Source organism: Macrotis lagotis, chromosome 1, assembly GCF_037893015.1.
Source record: "Macrotis lagotis isolate mMagLag1 chromosome 1, bilby.v1.9.chrom.fasta, whole genome shotgun sequence".
Classification (NCBI taxonomy): Eukaryota; Metazoa; Chordata; class Mammalia; order Peramelemorphia; family Peramelidae; genus Macrotis; species Macrotis lagotis.
Window position 1 is genome coordinate 814,588,883 of NC_133658.1, and position 20,487 is coordinate 814,609,369.

Sequence of the window (20,487 nt, forward strand, 5' to 3'; positions counted from 1 at the left end):
GGATTTTTTCTCCTTCTGTCAATTTGTATGCTTCCTTTTGCAAGTTTATTGAATTTCTCTCACATATCTTTTTCCAATATTTCTATATGATTTTTAAAATCCTTTTGAGTTCTTCCAAGAAGTCTTTTGGGGCAAGAGACCAAATCATATTCTCTTCTGTAGCTTCACATGTGAATTTTGGTTAATTTATTATACAATTTATAAATTATGCTCCTTTGATCTTTGGCACAGTTTATATGTGACTTCTATTTGCAATCTTAATTCCTGAGTTGCTTAGAAACTTACTTAAATGGGGAAGGAGTCAAAACAAGATAACAATTTTATAAGAGAATTAACATTGGCTAAGGCCAGTATATGTGATTCACTGATAAAGATCTCTCAGGTGAGGAAATTCTCCCTATAAAGACAGGTTTGTACTTTATCTACAACTTAGGATCTTAATGATTTGCCTACATAGCTTAAGTAACTTGTCCAAAGCTACACAGGCAATATATTACAGATATACAGAGAGAGTCATTTAACTCAGGTCTTTATATTTTTGAGGACAGTTCTCTGTCTACTATATCACACTGATTCTCTATTTGTTAGAGCATAAAAAAAAATCAAAATTAGCTCCTAATTAGAAGACTAAAAGAAAGAAAAATATGACATAAAATAAAAATAGCTCCAACCTAACTATTGTAAAGGTTGCATAAAGAATGTTATCAAAAAGGCTGCTCATGTGAGAATAGAAAAAAGATGACAATGGAGAGGTCATATATTACAATGGTACAATATCAAGATATTTAAGAAAAATTACTATCACATTGAGTAGAATTCCCATGGAATATTCATGTTAAAAAACTGGACCAAAAATACAACAAATTCCAGGGCATCATTAGAGCAATTGCCTATTTGAAAGAGTTTCAGATCTTTTGAAGGACTGGTATGACAAATGTGAAATGAAAAGAAGAAAAGATATCAACCAAAGTTACCATTTTTATGCTTGATGTAAAGCAATTACCCTAATGAGGGAGGCAAGAGACCCCAGAAACTGTCAGAAATTATTCCCTCTCTGAATGAACCATGCCAAGTGAAAAAACACGCACCCATGGGTAATGCTTATATAGAATAGATTTATTTCTCATATCTTAGGAAGGGTGAAGTTCATAAACAATGAGCCATACATCCTCACCATAGAGTTCAAAGAGTACTGGTTTTGAAATCAGAAGGCCTAGATTCACTTCTGTTCTTACTCTTTGGGTTATCTGAGCAAGTCATTTAACCTCCCTAAGCCTCAGTAAAACTCAACTGTAAAATAATAAAGTTGGAGTCATTCCTATCTCTAGAAATATGTTTATGTGATCCAATTAAAATAGAATGGAAAGAGGGGCATAAGTTTATAAAAAAGCTTAGCTGAGACCCAAGTAAGCAAGATAATTTCAAGAGCATTTAAGGATAAAACTCATGAAAAAGTAAAAGATCTTTCCAGATTTATGTACCAAAAATGTTATTTTATCAGTTTCATCAAAGAAAATTGAGTCATCACATATGGATGTGGATATCAGTCAGACAGATGTGCTTGCATAATGAACATTTATTATTGTTCATTGGTGGCTGACTCTATATAACCCATGTAGGCTTCGTTCATGGGATTTCTTTGGCAAAAAAGCTCAAATGGTTTGCTATTTCCTTATCCAGTTCTGCCCCATTTTGCAAATGAGGAACTGAGATAAATAAGGGTTAAATGATTTGCTCAATGTCACATAGTTAATAAGTCAATAATCTGGTTTTGAACTCAGATTTTTCTGACTCTGAGTCAAGTATTATAGCCACTGCACCACCTAGTCTCACCATAATGAATTATGAAAGGATTAATAAAAGGACAAAGATAGACCCACAGGGCTTCTTCTACTAAACTCCTCTTAGTATAAATAATGTCCAATATCCCAGTGACATCATAACAAAGGATAGCTGTGGACACCCAGTATGCTCCAGTGGTACTCATGGAATGTCACAAGAACATGTCACTTTGACCAATGAGATTTCAGGCCCACTAAAGGCTGGAAATCTTCTGATCTATCATAAGGTTGAAAAGGTAGCAGATACTTGATAAATTTCTTAATAAGTGAATTATTGCTTTAAAGAGAACACTCATTTCCTTGATGCCACAGTCAATGGCTTGAAATTGAAAAGTAGTCTTATCCACTCTTTCAGTTAAAATCTTCCATTGAAGCCTCTCCTACTTATGTCCAATATTCAGTGATCACTGGAGTACAGTAGAGTGTGATATTTAAAGGACAGGGAATATGTCCATCAAAATTAAAAGTCCCTGATGCAGACTTAAATCCCCTTTACTAATGTTAAGTTTAAAAATTCTAGTTTCCTTCTGTCCTTGAGCTTCCTGAAAAAGACATAATGATGTCAAGGAGGAAAGACAACATTTAAACAGCTGCAGGTCACAAACATTCCCAAGGCCTGCTTTGGCAGAGAAGGACAAAAGGCAGAAATAAGGATGTGCAATCTTTTGACAGATTTGATAGCTAGAAAGAACCTTGAGATTAAAAGGAAGAGATGGGACCTTAGAACAGAAAGCTGCCAGATCCTCCTAATGGTAAGAAAACTGCTGGTAGCAGTTGCCATAGATACTCCTAAGGCAGAGGGAAAATGACCTCTCCATTAGAAATAAACTGCAAGAAAAAATCTTTAACCTTTACCATTGTTTGCATAAGAGAGACCTCTCATCAGTTCACTGAAGGTCCATTTGCTTTTCTTTTACTATGAAAAGAGGCACAGCTATCATTTTGACATCTAGGAGAAGATAATTATTGACAAATATAAAATTTAAAAGAATAGAGATCAAATAGCTTTCTAAATGCTTCATAGGCTCTTTATACAGGCATCAACCCATTGTCATACTTTATTTATGAAGTATGGACCCATTATTCAGCAATAATTTATTAAATACCTCCTTAATAGACTTAACACTGTATTAATGATGATATTAGGCCTTTGTTCTCAAAGACCATGTCACCAGGGAAGTAATGTCATGACAAGCACAGGAATTAGATTTAAGTGAGAGGGTCCTGTGCTAAATCACCAGCCTCACTTTCTCCTCCAGAGCCATCTGGGTTCAGTGATCTGATATAAATCAGGATGATTGGAGATGGCCCTGGATGTGAGTCAATCAGGATTAAGTGACTTGACCGATGTCACACAGCTAGTAAGTATCAAGTCATTGAAAGTGGATTCAAACTCATGTCTTCTTGATTCCAAGGTCAGTGCTCCATCCACTGCACCGCTTAGTTGTTCCTACCACTTTACTATATACTGTGGGAATATATAGACATAAAAGAAAAGTCCCTTAACCTACTGATGTTTGAAATCAAATTGGGAAGAAATAATTAACAGATACCTAATATTTTTAAAAGGCATATATATATATATATATATGTATATATATATACATGCATGCATACATATATACATATATATACACAGACAGAAAACATGTATGTATATGGAAAGCTCAGTATGATAAGACTCCTGGGGAGTCAGGATGACTTCATATCAAAATTGACTCTCAGTAATCCATTAAAGCACTCAGCCTGGAATCTGAAAGACTCAAATTCAAATCTGGCCTCAGATAATTCCTAACTATATGACCTTGGGCAATAAACTTAATTTCTATGACCTCAATTTCTTCATCTGTAAAATGAGGTGCCATAAAATAGCACCTACCTCCTCAGGTTGTTGTGAGAATAAAATGATATATAAAAGAACTTAGTACAGTGCCTTAATATAATTTTTTTTGTAACAAGTAATTAATAAATTGTTAAAACTATTGAAATCCTTCAACGGCCCATTATAGTATTATATGTATGTTATAAATATATACATTGAAACAATACAATTATATAGCTCCAGAGTTGGAAATGACTTCAAGAGCATCTTCTCTAATCCCTTCATTTTATAGATGAAGAAACTGAAAGACAGAAATATGAAGAAAGTTCTTCTCTTGGTTTATTTCTAACAGAGATGTCATTTTCCCTTTGCTTCAGGAGTGACTGGGGTAAAACTGCTACTAGCAAGATCAACCAGCAGCCCTCTCGTCTAAGGAATATTCTTGTCTTGATTCTCAAGGTTCTTGCTGGCTTTCAATCTGTCAAGAAATGGTTCATCCCAATTTCTCCCCAAATTATAGTAAAGTGATTTGTCTCCAGATAAAGAATTAAGCCAAGACCCAAACCCAAGTCCTCTGACAGTGACTACAGCATGCATCCTATCTTTCTCCTATTTTCAAAAGTTCATCCCAAGGAGTGAAAACTATAAGACTCAGAGTCTTAACCTGGGTCCTATGAACTTGTTAAACTGAATCTAAATAAGATTGGTTTGCTTTGTAATCCATGTACTTTATTTTCTGAATAAAGACAGAAAAACTGTCTAGAGGTTTCAGCACACTTACCAGAGAGGTCCAAGACACCCATAAAAAATTTTTCTAGGAGTTTCTGCCAAATTACAAAGGTCTCAATATAATCCCAGAATTGGTAATTTGCTGATTGTTCAAAGATCAGTCCAATTAAATTTGGAAAGCCTATAACTAGACATCTGTTCAATATATAACAATATTTTTCAGCCATGCAGAAACACAAAGATTATCTCCTAAGGTTAAGAGATGTTATAATCCTCATAAGTGAAGAAAAATACAATGCAAATGAAATAATTGATAATTATTGTAAATGTAAAACCCTATAGGATTATGTAGGAGAGGAAATGTGGTACAATAGAGAAGAGTCAGTCTTCAAATCCTGCCTCAGACACATACAATCTGTGTGTCCCTGGTCAAGTCACTTAATCTCATATTACTCTAGAAGATATTCTAAGACCATAAGTTGCTGAGAAAGTGCCAAAAATTTAAACTGGTAGAAAGAATTTCCTTTAACAGTAAGATCATACTTCTAGTCCCCATCCCTCTCTAGCCATAAGATGAAATGATATTGTCATATAAAATGGGCCATGTATGAAAAAAGGATAAATATAAAATCACCTGTCATTATTTTTAATTTAATAACAAAATTTTATAATTAAATATATTTTATTGCATTCATTCAACCTTTATTTTATTTTTAATTTATAGAATAAAGCAAGCATGCTCATAACAAAATATAATTTAAAAAAGAAAGATGACTGTAATTGAAACTGCAAATTTATTGCATACAACTTGCTATTTCTTTTTTTTTTTAGTTCTTTTTTTGCAAGGAAAATGGAGTTAAGTGATTTGCCCAAGGCCACACAGCTAGGTAATTATTAAGTGTCTGAGGCTGGATTTGAACTCAGGGACTCCTGACTCAAGGGCCGGTGCTCTATTCACTGCGCCACCTGACTGTCCCTTGCTATTTCTTTTAAATATAAAATATTAACATATAATTTTTTCCTTTTTTTCCCCTTTTCATCTCTTCTCTCCACCCCACTCTAGAGATAGCAACCAATAGGCATTATAGAGATAATATGTGTATATGCATGTAGGCATGTATATAAGTATATGAGTATTTATATGTATATAAATATGCAAAATCATTCTATACATACCTCTAATGTTCTTTTTTGTGGATTGTTGAATATAGGAGAGACTGAAATAGAATTCTGGGTTATATAGGATTGAGCAGTAGAAGAAAGAAACCAATAGCAATAAAAATATTAATATTAAGTTAACATATAATTATGGAGTCCTTTAAGTCTTACAAAGCTCTCAGTTTATTCTCATATCATTCTTGGAAGATAAGAGCTATTATTGTCCTCATTTTATAAATGCCAAAACTGAGACAGAAGAAAGTTAAATGATTTACTCAGGATCATATAGTTAGAAAGTGAACAAGACCAGATTTGAACTCTGGTTTTATTTATTCCAAGTCTAAGTCTCTACACTAAGCAGAATGTAACCCTAGAAAAGAATGCCCCAAATAAGCAGTATTTATAAAATTAGAGGGTGTCAGAGATGGGATGGGACTTCATTCTTTCCATTCCCTAATTCTGCAGATGAGAAAAGAAGAATTCTGGTGGGGTGAACTGAAGTTAGGTAATAGGTCATCAAAACTAATTCTTGAAGTTACAATAACTATGCAAATAAGAAAACAAATCTACAGAGAGTCGTTAAAGAGATAATAGCTATAACAATAAAGATAATAATGATAATTTTAATAACAATCATGATGAACATCTTACATTTCCATTGTACTTTAAAGATCAGAAAATCTACTCATATATGTTCTGACATAATCTTTTTTTTTTTTTGCAAGGAAATGGGGTTAAGTGGCTTGCCCAAAGCCACAGTTAGATAATTATTAAGTTTCTGAGGCCGGATTTGAACTCAGGTACACCTGACTAGAAGGTCGGTACTCTATCTACTGTGCCACCCAGCTGACCCCTGACATGATCTTCTTTTTTTTTTTTTTTTTTTGGTTTTTGCAAGGCAAATGGGGTTAAGTGGCTTGCCCAAGGCCACACAGCTAGGTAATTATTAAGTGTCTGAGACCGGATTTGAACCCAGATACTCCTGACTTCAGGGCCGGTGCTTTATCCACTACGCCACCTAGCCGCCCCTGACATGATCTTCTAATAGAAATTCCTAACTTTATAGATTAGGCAATTAGTTCTTATGAAGGTCAATCTCAAATGCTTTGAATTTAGGTCTTCGATTCCCCATTCCAGTGTTGATTCCATTACACAACAGTGGCAGAAACCCATAGCTCTCCCTGTGGGCTATAGCTCTTCCCAGTTCTCTAAGATGATAGGATTTCTTTGTGCCAGAATGACATTGCATGTCCATTTTATCATCTTTCAAAGTTGAATAATCATATTTATAACTTTGAATCTTCTCACCATCCCAGAGAGGCAAAAAAGTTTATTTTTACATTTTACACACACACACACACACACATATATATATATATATATATATATATATATATATATATATATATATATATATATATCAGTTAAAGTGACCAAATATTAGGAGAGCCAAATAATATTCATTGCAGTTGGTTAATTAAAACATTTTAAATAATTTCAAGCTTGTATTTTAAACTAAATCAAAGCATAAACAAAGGGCCAGCTCCAAAAAGAGATTGAGTCCAATGATATAAGAAGGGAAAGAATAGAGATGAATTTAACAAATATTTACTGAATATTTTCTATGTCTAAGACATTGGGTCAAGTGTTAGAGAGAGAGAGAGGTATAAGAAAATATAGAGCTTTATCTCAAAGAAACGAGTCACATGATCAGATAGGAAACAAATTATTAGACATGACATGGCAAATCCCACATGAGAAGACTCCTACCTTCACCACTAGCCTACTCATTCATAGACAAGTTGCTATATTTCTCTGGATCTTATTTGCCTCATCTACAAAAATGGGAATAATATATACCTATAGAACCAAATATATAAAATCACAAAAAGTTAAGTGTTATAAAGACCATCTCATTCAAATTATATACAAAAAAAAGGAATTTTCCTTTACAACATAATAAAAAGTGATCAGCCAAACCTCTGGTTGAAGATCTCCAAAATGGAGGAAGCTAAAAATGGAGAGGACCCCATTGCACAGAAGTATATATCTAATTGTTAGGAAATCTTTCCTGACATCTAGTCTGACTTGTTTCCAACTTTTTCTAATTTATTTTTATTGTGAAGATCAAATGAAATGATTCACCCAAAACCTACTATAAATCTTAAAGCCCTATAAAATATTAGTTTTCGATATTATTGAGTAACATGAATAAGATCACCAATAAATGCAAGTTCTAAGAACAGAAATAACGCTTCTGTCTAGGAGATAGGGGAGGCTTCATGGGAAAAGTGGGATATGAGTCAGGAGGAGTAAGATTTTAATAGGTAAAAGTTGAAGGGAAGATACTTTAGATTAAATGAAAGCTAAGGTTCAGGGACAGGAAAATACAATTATGTTGAGAGACTGGTAAGTAGATCAGTTGGAAAAGAGGTGGAAATAAGGCTTGCAGATTAGATAGGAATTGCTATAAAGGGTAGAAGGTATTAAATGATAGGCTAAAGCTTTATCCTAGTAAGTTGGAAATTAATGAAGGTTATGCAACATGATTCAAGTAATGTTTCTAGAAGATTATCTGTGAACAGTATATATGATTTAGTTCAATTCTCACATTTTAGAGATGTGATGCCTTCAGCCTACACAGAATGAATCATGATTTCAAGATCACACAGGTAGCAAGTAGCAAATACCAGGATCAAACTAAATCCTCTGAATCCCAAATCATTGTTCTCACTATGAACTAATTGGGCTCTAGACTATTCCCAAAACAAGCTATGCAACTAAAAAATAGATGTGTTTCTCAAGAGTTATAAGTAAATTGAATTTTTATAAAGAAAATTGCACCTTCAATGATTTGGGGTAGCTTCTCATTTAAGGAAAGTTGAGACTGATCCTTAAGGAAGAACAAATAGTCCTGCTGCAGCATGATTTATTTAATTCACCATGCAAATTCGTATTTTCATATACTAGGGACCACCGTGTAATAATAAGTGAATTCTGTAGCCTACTAATCTCATCTGTATTAATTATCTGTAAAAAACTGAACCATTTTTTTGGACCACACAGTGGATTAAACACACCACACACACACACACACACACACACACACACACGCAAATGCTACTGTTGCAAACATACATATAAAAGGTCTCCTACAAACTCCATGGCTCTGATACATATCTGTCCACAAACTCAAGCTGTATTTTCATGGAGACAATAGAGTATGTGAACCAAGCCTACTAGAAACAGCTCTAATCTACATGCATTAACCCTTCAAATGAAATAGCCCTGTGTGTGGCACATGAAAAAATTCTACTGATTCAGTAAAATGTCACTGAACAAATGCCAAAATTAGCTCCAACTATAAAGCAGTTCTCACCGAACTCTTAAGAAACCAAAAAAAAAAAATCTAGGTTGGATTTTCATAAATTTACATAGATTTTCCAGCTTTGCATTTTTTGATAAGTGGCAAAAAACTGAAGTAGATTAATGTCTTGAAAATTATTAAGGACAACAGGAGACAACTAAAAGATTTTTGTACAACCTTTAACAAGCAGGGACTCAGGTTAAGGGCAAAATCATTACTGTATCTGTAATGGTTGGGTACAAGAATGTTCAACATTCCCAAGACATACAGAAGAGAAAGTCTTTTCATTATGTACCTAATTCCCCTTGAAAAATAATTCAAAGAATATTAAAAATAGAGGAAACAGTACTTCAGGACTTCAGTGATCAATGATTTCATCCATGAGGACAGTAGATGGTCATCACCAGTTACTGCAGGTAGAAAGAAAAAATTATACCTAGATCTCCAATAGTGCAAATAATGAATCACACAACCTGTCTGAATCATTGGACATAACCAATTAGGATATTTTACATAATTATAGCTGTATAATGCAAATGTGAATACATGCTACTACTCCACAGGATTCATTACTTGGAGCACTTGGACCTAGTTACCTCAGAAAATAGCAAAGCTTGTCACTAGACAATCAATAGATAGATAGAAATAATCACCAGGCCAGAGCTTGAATATTTTCTAGGTTTGTAGCCTTTCTTCAGGAACCCTGGGTGACTTCCCTACTATGACGAGATAAGAGAAAAAGATCTTAGAGGAAATAAATATATTTAACACCATAGTCTCCCAGATAGTCTTAAGTTTTGTCATTAGTTCCTTAAGATTTAAAGACATTGCTGAAGCCAAAAACTAGGTGAAGGAAATATAATTTCAATTTAATCTGAGAAAACTATCTGGTCATGACAGAGGGTGAATACCTGAGGATGGGTTACAGAGTAATATATGAACTCTGAAATAACCAGTGATGATCTTTCTTATTCATAATCTCTAAGTAGTACAGAATCAGAATTTTAGAATTATAATACTTCTTGGAAATCATCTATTCCCCCCTCCCAAAGTGTTGAAATTACCAGATGAAAGAATAGCACAGAAAACCCTGTCCATGTATCAATGGTCACTTAGACAGTAGAAGAGAAAGGATTTGAATTCAGTTATTTTGGGGACCAATGAAATGCTCCTTCCATTATACCAAAATCTTTAGTACATGGTAGTTAACCCAACTAATAGTTGGGCAGATGGACAGAAAGTTCAGCTAGAAAATTAAATAAATTTGTCACTTTAACTTTAATAAAGGGAGCACAGTCTTGATAAGGATCAAATGAACTAAGCTATTATTAGACAACATTATAGAAAATGCATGGATTCTTTTCATCAAGATGACTCACAGAAAAACATACAAAGTAAAAAAGTGCCACTGAATAGATTAAGGTTGGCCATCTCAAATGATATAGTCAATGGAACCATCAGGAATTCTGCTAACAAGTAGGGGCCTATTGCTGTAAGAGTTCTCCCTGGTCAATGAAGCAAAATATATATCAGTGCAAAAGACCCAGTTGATTTAGTCAATGTAACTGGAACCATGAATGGGACTGTCTTCTATGTTATAGACCCTCCATGCATGTCAAGGTGGGAAATATTCCCAGAATGTTCTTCTCCCAAAGGATAAACAGTATTTAACTAGAATGATTAAATCATCAAGCACATTGTCAGGAAGTCAGACATCACACACTGTCCTTGTTTAATGTTGGAAACATGCAATAGAAAAAAAATCTCAAATCATACAATTTTCAGTCTCTCTTTTAAGAGCCATCCCAAATCATCCTTTATGTTTCTGAATGAAGAACACATGGCATTATTATACAATGAAGGAATTCACAAAAGAAACAATAGACATAATATTTGCCTTCAAGAGGTTTAACTTCTAGATTGAGAGTGAATAAGATGTTTTTATAAAATGAACACAATTATAGATGCTCAATAATTTAGATTTTCTACTCTTAGGGACAAAAACCCCAGTTGGAAGATATTTTTTACTTCCCCAAACTCTTCCCTGTAATTCTTTGCGCTTTCTGCTTAACAAGTTTTTCTTTGATGCTATTGTGGGTTTTATGACTATTTACAGATAGAAAACTCCAAAAGGACAAAATATATCTTACTTCATTTTCATAACCAAAGCAGTTTATCCACACACAAAATAGGCACTTCAATTCATGGAAATGAATTGAATATAACTAATATTCTTTCAACAGTCTGGTATTTAAGTGATCAATCTAATCCAAAGTTTGTAAATGAAAAATTAGGAATCTTTCTGGTATAAGGTACAGCAGAAAAGCATTCTGGACTTGGAGTAAATGGTACTAGGTTCAAATTCTGTCTTTTCATTACTGCTTGGACTTGGAGCAAATCACCTAATCTCTGTGTCTCAGTTTTCTCTAATGGAAAATGAAAAAGTAGATGATCTTAAAAATCCCTTTAATTTCTATATCTATCATCTTTTGTAGATAGGAAGATGAGTTCAAATCCAATTTCAGATTCTTACTAGCTGTATGTTCTTGGGCAAGTCACTTATCACTGCTTCAGTTTCTTCAACATTGAAATGGGGAAAATAAACAGCACCTACCTTGAAGGTTGTTGTGAGGATCAAAAGAGATAATTGTAAAATGTTTAGTATATTGTCTGGCATCCAGTAGAATCTTAATAAGTACTTGCTCCCTTCCCCTTTACCACATGACAATGAAGACAGTGCAGAGGAACCTTCCCCACTAATTCTTGCCAGATTCTTCATCAAAGTCTCCCTAATCTTTCTCTTCCTATGAGAAGCCAGCATTTCCTTCCTGGTACCCAAGCTTTAGTCATTAATGATTTAGAAATTAAGTAGAAGCATGTACAACAGTGCTCCTAGGCGTGAAATCTTCAGTAACTTAATGGTTTGGCGGTGAAAGCTTTATGCATAGGGAACAAAGTAACTTGTGTCATTTAAATTTTATGTGTCAGCACTTGCTGGCAGTGAAATATTCATCCGCCAATGGTATGCCAGTGAAATGTTTATGCATAGGGGCAACAATGAATTTGGAAATGAACATCTGTGGTAAAAATTTTATGTGTCACTGCTTGTGTTTGTGAAATAAATGGCAGCCATAATGTGATGGCTAAATGAATTTATATCAAGGGCCAAGGGGTGGAAATAATCACCATGGTCAAATTCCTCTTGGTGCTATTGTATTTAACAGCAGTAAAATAAATATCTATTAATTACATGAAGGTTAAAAGTATTTAGAATGAAGGGAATAGATAACCACTGCAAATTATTATATTTATGTCAGTGATGGGAGATAAATGAGTGTGCCAATGAGCCTACACTGAACTGTTTATAAAGCAGAATTTTGAGAGAAGAGCCAAGAGGTCAGTGGTTCCTGAGATTAAATACTGTATTAAAAATAGTTCTATTGAATCAGAGAATCAGTGCTCTCCTGCCTTTGGGAGTTGATCCAAATGTTGATCAGGGCAGGGGGTGGGAGGGAAAACAATTTCTCATCTATTAAAAGACCTTTTATTAAAAAGAGTACCTCAGAGAATCCAGTTTAGTCCAACCTTTCTGTGATGAACTGCTAAATTAAATGGTACAAGCAATGTGGAACATTTTTATATACTTATTTCCCCTTTTTAAAGGGTGGGTAGAGAGCTTTGCTTACAGTCAGGAAGACCAGAGTTTGAATCCCACTTCATATCCTTCCTATGTGCCCGGAAAAATCATTTAACTTGCCAGAGTCTCCTTTTCCTCATCTGTTTTTATGTTCTGAGGATCAAATAAAGACCTATATAAAGTACTGTGCAAATCTTGCTTTTTTTTTGGGGGGGGGAGACATTGAAACCCTCTCTATTGACAGTTTTTATAGGAGTGGTTGGGGCAGAAGAGGGCGTAGTGTGTGTAGACTGTCGAAGTCCAGACTTGCTAGGAATGCAAAACCAGGGTTAAACCAAAAAAGGATGCTTGGCAAATCTTAAGGAACTATTTAATGCTATTTATACACAGAGAACAAAGTAACTTGTAATTGTCACTTAAATTTTATACATCAGCTGGGGCTGTCCTGCTGGTATTATTGGGTTTTTTTTATTATTTTATTTAGTTTTTTAATTTTTTTACAAGTCACCAAAGTTAAGTGGCTTGCCCAAGGCCACACAGCTAGGCAATTATTATTAAGTGTCTGAGGTCGGATTTGAACTCAGGTACTCCTAATTCCAGGGCTGGTGCTCTATCCACTGTGCCACCTAGCCACCCCATGCTGGTATTATTGTTGAAAAGCAGTGGAGAAGAGCAGAGAGTTAGTCGGGAAGTCTGGAAGACCTGTATGCTAGTCTTATCTCTGACTCATACTGGCGAAGGGAGACCAGATAAATCACATATCTTAGTGCTTTGGGAAACTCTCAAAGATTCTAAGCTGCAGAAAAGGTTTCTGCACTGACAGAAATTCCTCACTGGGAATTTCTTTACTTTCCACAGAAAGTTGGTTGTTGCTGTTGCTGATTGATGTTTGTTGTTGATGATGTTTGCTGTTTGCTATTTGCTATCATTTTAGTCATGTCCATATCTCTGTGGTCCCTTTCGGGGGTGGGGGAGGTTGGTAAAGAAATTGGAGTGGTTTGCATTTTTTTCTGCCCATTTTATAGATAAGGAAACTGAGGCAAATAGTTTTAAGTGATTTGCCCAGGGTCACACAGTTAGTAATTGTCTGGGGTTGGATTTGAACTCAGGTACTCCTAACTCTAGGTCTAGCCTCTAACCACTGCACCTCCTAGCTGCCTAATTATTAATATTCCATAGCATAGCATTTTTTACCATTCTCTAAATTCCAAAGCTGTAGTTCTATTTTTTCTTTTAATACAATATGCAGAAAAAAGAATTAGCAAATTATGCCAATTTAAGTTTCCTTAACAATTTTTGTTACCTTAGTGACCTAGTTATGGTTCATTTTTCTTCATTCATAGCTTTTTGTCTGAGGTGAAGTACCCAGCTATTTTAGCAAGGGAACATGTCAAAGAAGGAGTTTATTCTCCTCCAAGGCCTGAGTAGCTCTGAGTGCAAACCTGGTAATAGACAGCCAGGGGCCAGAGGGAGGAAATAATCACCATGTTCCACTTTCTTTCAGTTCTATTATTTGGAATTTTGTATAAATTGGATTTTTTAGGGGGTGGGGAGGATCAGGAAAGACCTCCTACAGAATAGATGTTTCCAGCTGAGTCTTGAAAAAAGTCAAGAGGCAGAAGTGAGGAGGGGAAAAGATAGTGAAAAGGCACCTAGATGGAAAAAGTCATATACAAATTGTATGCATGAGAAACAGGAAGCTGCTAAGTACAAGGCCAATGCCAAGATTGTAGTAAAGGCCTGGTGACTGGGAGGGAGGTAGTATCTTTGATGGTTAATAGGGAAAATGGAAAGAAAGAAAGGGGTTGGGTTTGAGGTAAAGAATCAATTCTGCTTTGGATGTCTTATTTAAGATGTCCTGAAGTCGAGTAGGAGAGGAATTCAAGATGGATATATATATCTATATATCTATATCTATATCTATATCTATATCTATATCTATCTATATACTTAGGGGGGGGATCTGGGAATCTTCTGCACAGAGCTCTTACAAGAGTGGATAAAATAATTCAGAACCATAGGACAGAGAGAAAAAACAGAAGAGAATTCAAGATGAAACTTTAGTGAACACCCACCATTAGAGGATGGGATCTAGATGAAGATCCAGCAAAAGAGAATGACAAACCTATTTGCCTCAGTTTCCTTATCTATAAAATGGGCAGAAAACAATGCAAAACACTCGTTTCTTTGCAAACCCCACCACAAAAAGGGACCACAGAGAGATGGACATGACTAAATAAGTATTTCAACAATAAAGAAGCAGCTCAAGAAGGTATAGTATGAAAAACTAAGGAAAAGAAAGCATCCACATCAAATTGGTGATACTCTCCAAGTTTTGGAGGCTGCAGAAAGGTCAGGAAGTATAACCAAGAAAAGTTGATTTGGATGAGCAATTAAAATATAATCTTAATTGTAGAGAAAGCAGTTTTAATTTAGCATGGAGGTCAGAAGACATACTGCAGAGGTTTTAGAATTCAGTAAGAGGAGAAGTGGTGGCACAAAATAAATATCAATTAATTATACCAAGGTTAAATGTGTTTGTGTTCATTACCAAGGAAATAGATAGTCATGGTGTAGTTATTTTATGTCAATGATGGTAGATAAATGAGTTGGCAGCAGCAAAGTTGTTTTCTAGGGATCAGCATGATTAAATTCAGAGGCTCATCATCTCTCCGGGTTGACGCTCCAGTTGACTTTTTTCTCCAGGAAAAAAAAAAAAAAAACCTTGCTAAGGAAAGAGGTGAAAGGATTTTTCATACCAATGAAATCACAATTCATTGAAATAATAATGAATAGATGAGAGGCAGAGACTGAGACAAAGACACAGAAATACAGAGAGATAGGGAGACAGAGAAAGAGAAAGGCAGAGACAGAATCAGAGAGGCAGACAGACATATGGCGAGATCATTGCTAACATTTATGAGACTATAACACTTACATTTGTGAAGTGTTTTACGTAGATGGTCTCATTTTATCTTTACAATAACTGAGTGAAACAGGTATTACTATTAGTCACATTTTAGGAATGTGGATAAAGAATGGACCTGTAGTTTTATTATGGAAGAGAATTTCTGGAAGAGCAAACTCCTTCTACCAACATATGTCATATGTTAGTGTCTGCCTTGCAATTTATAATCTTAAAGAACTGCATAAAATACTGAAAGTTTAAGTGTTTTCCCCAAGATCACATCTCTAGTATACAGAGGTTAATCTAGGTCTTCCTGACTTCAAGGCTAGATATTCTTTGGAAAGATGAGAAAATTATGATGGTGATGCTGATGATGATAGTGATGATGATGAAGATAGTGATGATGATGAAAATGATGGACAGGCAGAAAGAGATAGTAGATGCTGAATATCGAGAAAAATAGATATACAAATCATACATTTGTAGATAGATAAATAGTTGGATGATACATAAATAGGTAAGTAGGTAGAGAGATCATGTGCATATACATTTTTATTATAAGATCTCAAAATTACTAAATGATACCTGGAAATAGCCAGCTAGTCAGGAAAAATAGCAAGGAAATAGAGATCACTACTTTTTCTACTGCTTTCCCCATTATGTCCCTATTTTCTGAAAGAAAAAAAAAAGGATATATCAACCTAGATAGCCATGGAAATTCAACCTTGAAATCAGGAAAACTTGAGTTCAAAAGTCTCCAACACATAATAGCAATTTGACCATGGGTTGTAGATACAAAGAAAGGCAAGGAAGAAAAATCTAGTTCACAAGTAGCTCACAATCTAATAGAAACATTTTTACAAAGAACTATTTATAAACAAGATACATACAGGACAAATCTCAAAAGGAAAAGATAATAACATTAAAGGGAATTAGAAAAGGCTTCTCTAAAAAGGCAGAATTTTAATTGGGATTTGAATGAATCCAGTGAAGCCAGGAGGCAGAAATTAGGAGGGAGTTAATTCCAGACCAGGGAAAATATAAAATCTAAAGATGGAAAGTCTTGCATAAGTAACAGCAAGGAGACCCAACAGTATGTATGGTAGAAGAAAATATAATATGACAGGAATGGTGATAAAAATGCCAGCTTATGAAACATTAGAGGATTTTTATGTCTGATTCTGGAGGTCATAAGGAACCACTAGAGTTTATTGAATGGAGGTTATATGTTAGATCTGTGCTTTAGGTATATCAGTTGTGTTCCAGGGAAAACTATTTGAGAATCTGAAAGAAATTGGAAGTGTGAAATTTAAATGCTAAGAAAAATGAGAATTTAATTTTATAGCTAATCTTATTTAGGATTTCCCACACTTTGTATTTTGCGGGGTGGGGTCATTATTTCACAGATGTTTTAAAGTAAGAGAATTTAACTACCTCAAAGTTTAAATATTTTCCATATGGAAACGGAACTTATAATCTTCACAACTCAGGAATTGGTGACTGTGAGATACTGAGAACAGCAATTTTTTCATCTAGTCTTCAGTAACTAGGAATTAATAAGTGTATCCAAAGAACTGGAATTCTTCCAGTTGGAAATATGTAGCATAAAAGATCTAAGTGATAAACAGAGTTTTAAACTAAGGTAAGCCTACAGTTTTTAATGATCTTATAGACAATGTTGTACTGCCAAATGCAAGTAATGTTTCTGGCATTGTTAAATACAAGATATTCTTATATTCACAGGCCAGATATTCAAAGGGCTTGTTCTTTTAATTTTTAAAAATAATTGTGTTATTTTATTCTCTCTGATTCACGTTGATATTAAAGGCATGGCTACAGTTAAGCCAGCAAATCTTAGAACATTTTAGAATTCTAAGGAAGCAAATAGCTAATTAGTCCAACCTAGACTAGAAAAGAATAATAGTAATACCTAGCATTTAGATAGTGCTTTAAAGGTTTGCAAAGAACTTTACAAATTTTTTTTTTTAATTTAGCCCCACAACAATCCTGGAAGGCAGGGGAATCATTAGTTCTATTTTATAGATGGGGAAACCAAGTCTTTAAAAAAAAGGTTGTGATTTATCAGTCTCTTAACTAGGAAGCATATAAGGAGGGATTCAACTCAGGTCATCTTGTTTCCAAGTTGAATGCTCTATACAAAACATACCTAATTACTTCTAAAGCAATAAATCCACAAACAAATAAATAATGAAAGAATTTTCCAATACCCCGCTCCTATACCTCCTAAATTCTTCTATACCTGACAAATTGTTATCCAGCTTCTGGATGACCTCTAAAAGGGCAAACCCACTACCTCCCAAGGCAGCTCATTCACTATTCAACAAACTATTAGGAAACTTTTTACATCCAGGTTACAACTTCCATTGTTTAACTTTAACCTATTATTCCTGGTTTTGTCTTCTGCAAGTCAAGCAAAATAAATCAAGTTATACTTTCACATAAGTCTTTCAAGTATTTGGAGAAATCTATTAGACACACTACTTTAAGTCTTAACTTCAGCAAATCTGAACCATTCTCAAGGCCGACCTACTCCAATCCACCCTCCAGATATTATAGAATACCCTACCATCCTCTTCTCTATCCAGTTTTTGCTCTGGGAATAACAATCAAATAAAAATTATCATTGTTTTTAGAATGTGCATGGTATCTGCCCCATTCAGGACTTCACCCTCCATTTCTATGGTTCCTCAAACAAAAATTCCCTACTCTATCACCACTTCCCTAAATGAGTTTAGAGTTTAAGTTTCTTTTTTTTAATTTATTTTTTATTCTCATTTTGTACAAATGTTTTTCTTTACATTAATAAAATATACTTATTTACAAATAAACAAAAAACCCCTCCCCCATGAATATAGATAGACTTGGTTAGGCAAAAAAGTAAAGGAGGAGAAAAAAAATTAAAATTAAAAAAAATAATATTAATAATTGTAGCTATGGCCAGGTGGTGCAATGGACGAAGCACCAGCCCTGGAGACACCAGCACCCTAGTCCATATCCAGCCTCGTAAACCCAATAATCACCCAGCCATGTGACATGCAAGCCACCCGATCCCCACTGCCCTGCAAAAACCAAAAAGAAGAAGAAAAAAAAAGACCCAAAATAAAATAAAATAGTAATAATAGTAGGGGTGGCTGGGTGGCAGACAGACCATTGGCCCTTGAGCCAGGAGCACCTGGGTCCGAATCCGGCCCCAGACACCCATTGATCACCCTGCTATGTGGCCCCAAGCAGGCCACCCAGCCCCACTTGCCCTGCACCCTCCCCCAAATAATAATAACAAAAAAATGTGTTTCAGTCTTTGTTCCAACACCATCAACTCTGTCTTGAATGGATCACATTCTTTATGATAAGTCCATCACAAAAGTTACTTCCATATTTTTCCAACGTTGCCGTTGCTGATCGCAACTCCCTCCTTTCTTATTTCTCCACTACCATGTACTATATTTTCTCTCTCCTTTCACTCTGACTCTGCTGTAGGGTTGCTGAGTGGCGCAGCAGACAGATCCCTGGTCCTGGGGCCAAGAAGCCCTGAGCCCCCATACCACCCCTTAGGCCCAGAATCCACCTGGCCCTATGGACTTGGGCAGGCCATCCAATCCCAGCCCCTTGCAAGAAGTAAAAAAAGAAAATGTGTTATATCTGACCACTGTCCCCCCATGGTCCATCCTCTCTTCCTTTATTTACATCCCCACCCCTTCCCCTTGCTAACCCCTCCTTCTTACTCCAGTTGTCTATACCACATTGAGTATATTTGCTGTTTCCTCTCCTAGCCATCTCTGATGAGAGCAAAGGTTCCCTCATCATTCCCCCTTGCCTCCCCCCGTCCATATCATCACAATAGCTCATTGTAATAAAAAAAATCTTATTATATGAAATAGCTTGGACTATTCCCCCTCTCCTTTTTCTTTCTCCCATTCCATTTCCCTTTTTTCCTATTGACTCCATTTTTACACCATATTTTATCTTCCAATTCAGCTTTCTCCTGTGCTTCAACTATAAAAGTTCCCTCTACCTGCTCTATTAACTGAGATGGTTCATATGAATATTATCAGTATCATTTTTCTATACATGCAGTTCATCCTCATTAAGTCCCTCATATTTCCCCCCTCTCCTCCAATCTCCATGCTTCATCTGAGTCCTGTATCTGAAGATCAAATCTTCTGTTCAGCTCTGGCCATTCCAAAAGGAACCTTTGAAATTCCCCTGGTTCATTGAAAGTCCATCTTTTTTCCTGGAAGAGGACATTCAGCCTTACTGGGTAGTTCATTCTTGGCTGCATTCTAAGCTCTTTTGCCTTCCGGTATATTGTATTCCAAGCCCTACAGCTTCCAATGTAGCTGCTGCTAAGTCCTGTGTGATCCTGACTGCAGCTCCACGATATTTGAACTCTGTCCTTCTGGCTGCTTGTAATATTTTCTCTTTGACTTGGGAGTTCTGGAACTTGGCTATAATATTCCTGGGGGTTGGTTTTTTGGGATCTCTTTCTCTGGGGGATCGGTGGATTCTCTCCATTCCTATTTTGCCCTCTGCTTCTAGAATATCAGGGCAATTTTCCTGTAGTAATTCTTTGAAAATAACGTTAAGGCTCTTTTGCTGACCATGATTTTCAGGTATTCCAATAATTTTCAAATTATCTTTCCTGAGTCTGTTTTCCATATCAGTTGTTTTTTCAATGAGATATTTCACATTTTCTTCTAATTTTTTATTTTTTTGGTTTTGAAGTATTGATTCCTGATTTTTGATAAATTCATCCATCTCCCTGAATTCTATTCTTTGTCTGAAGGATTTATTTTCCTCAGAGAGTTTTCTTACCTCTTTTTCCATCTAGCCAATTTTGCTTTTTAAAGCATTCTTCTCCCCAATAACTTTTTGAACTGTTTTATCCATTTGACCTAAGCTGTTTTTTAGCATGCTATTTTCTTCAGCATTTTTTTGGATTTCCTTGACTAAGCTGCTGACTTCATTTTCATGTTTTTCCTGCATCTCTCTCCTTTCTTTTCCCAG

General features: G+C 35.2%; 1 protein-coding gene across 1 annotated transcript in view; it reads right to left on the reverse strand.

The window, feature by feature from the left end:
- LOC141508420 (disks large homolog 2) overlaps positions 1–20,487 on the reverse strand; it is a 2,787,507-nt gene that overhangs the window by 2,331,459 nt on the left and 435,561 nt on the right. The gene's annotated exons all lie outside the window — the stretch shown is intronic.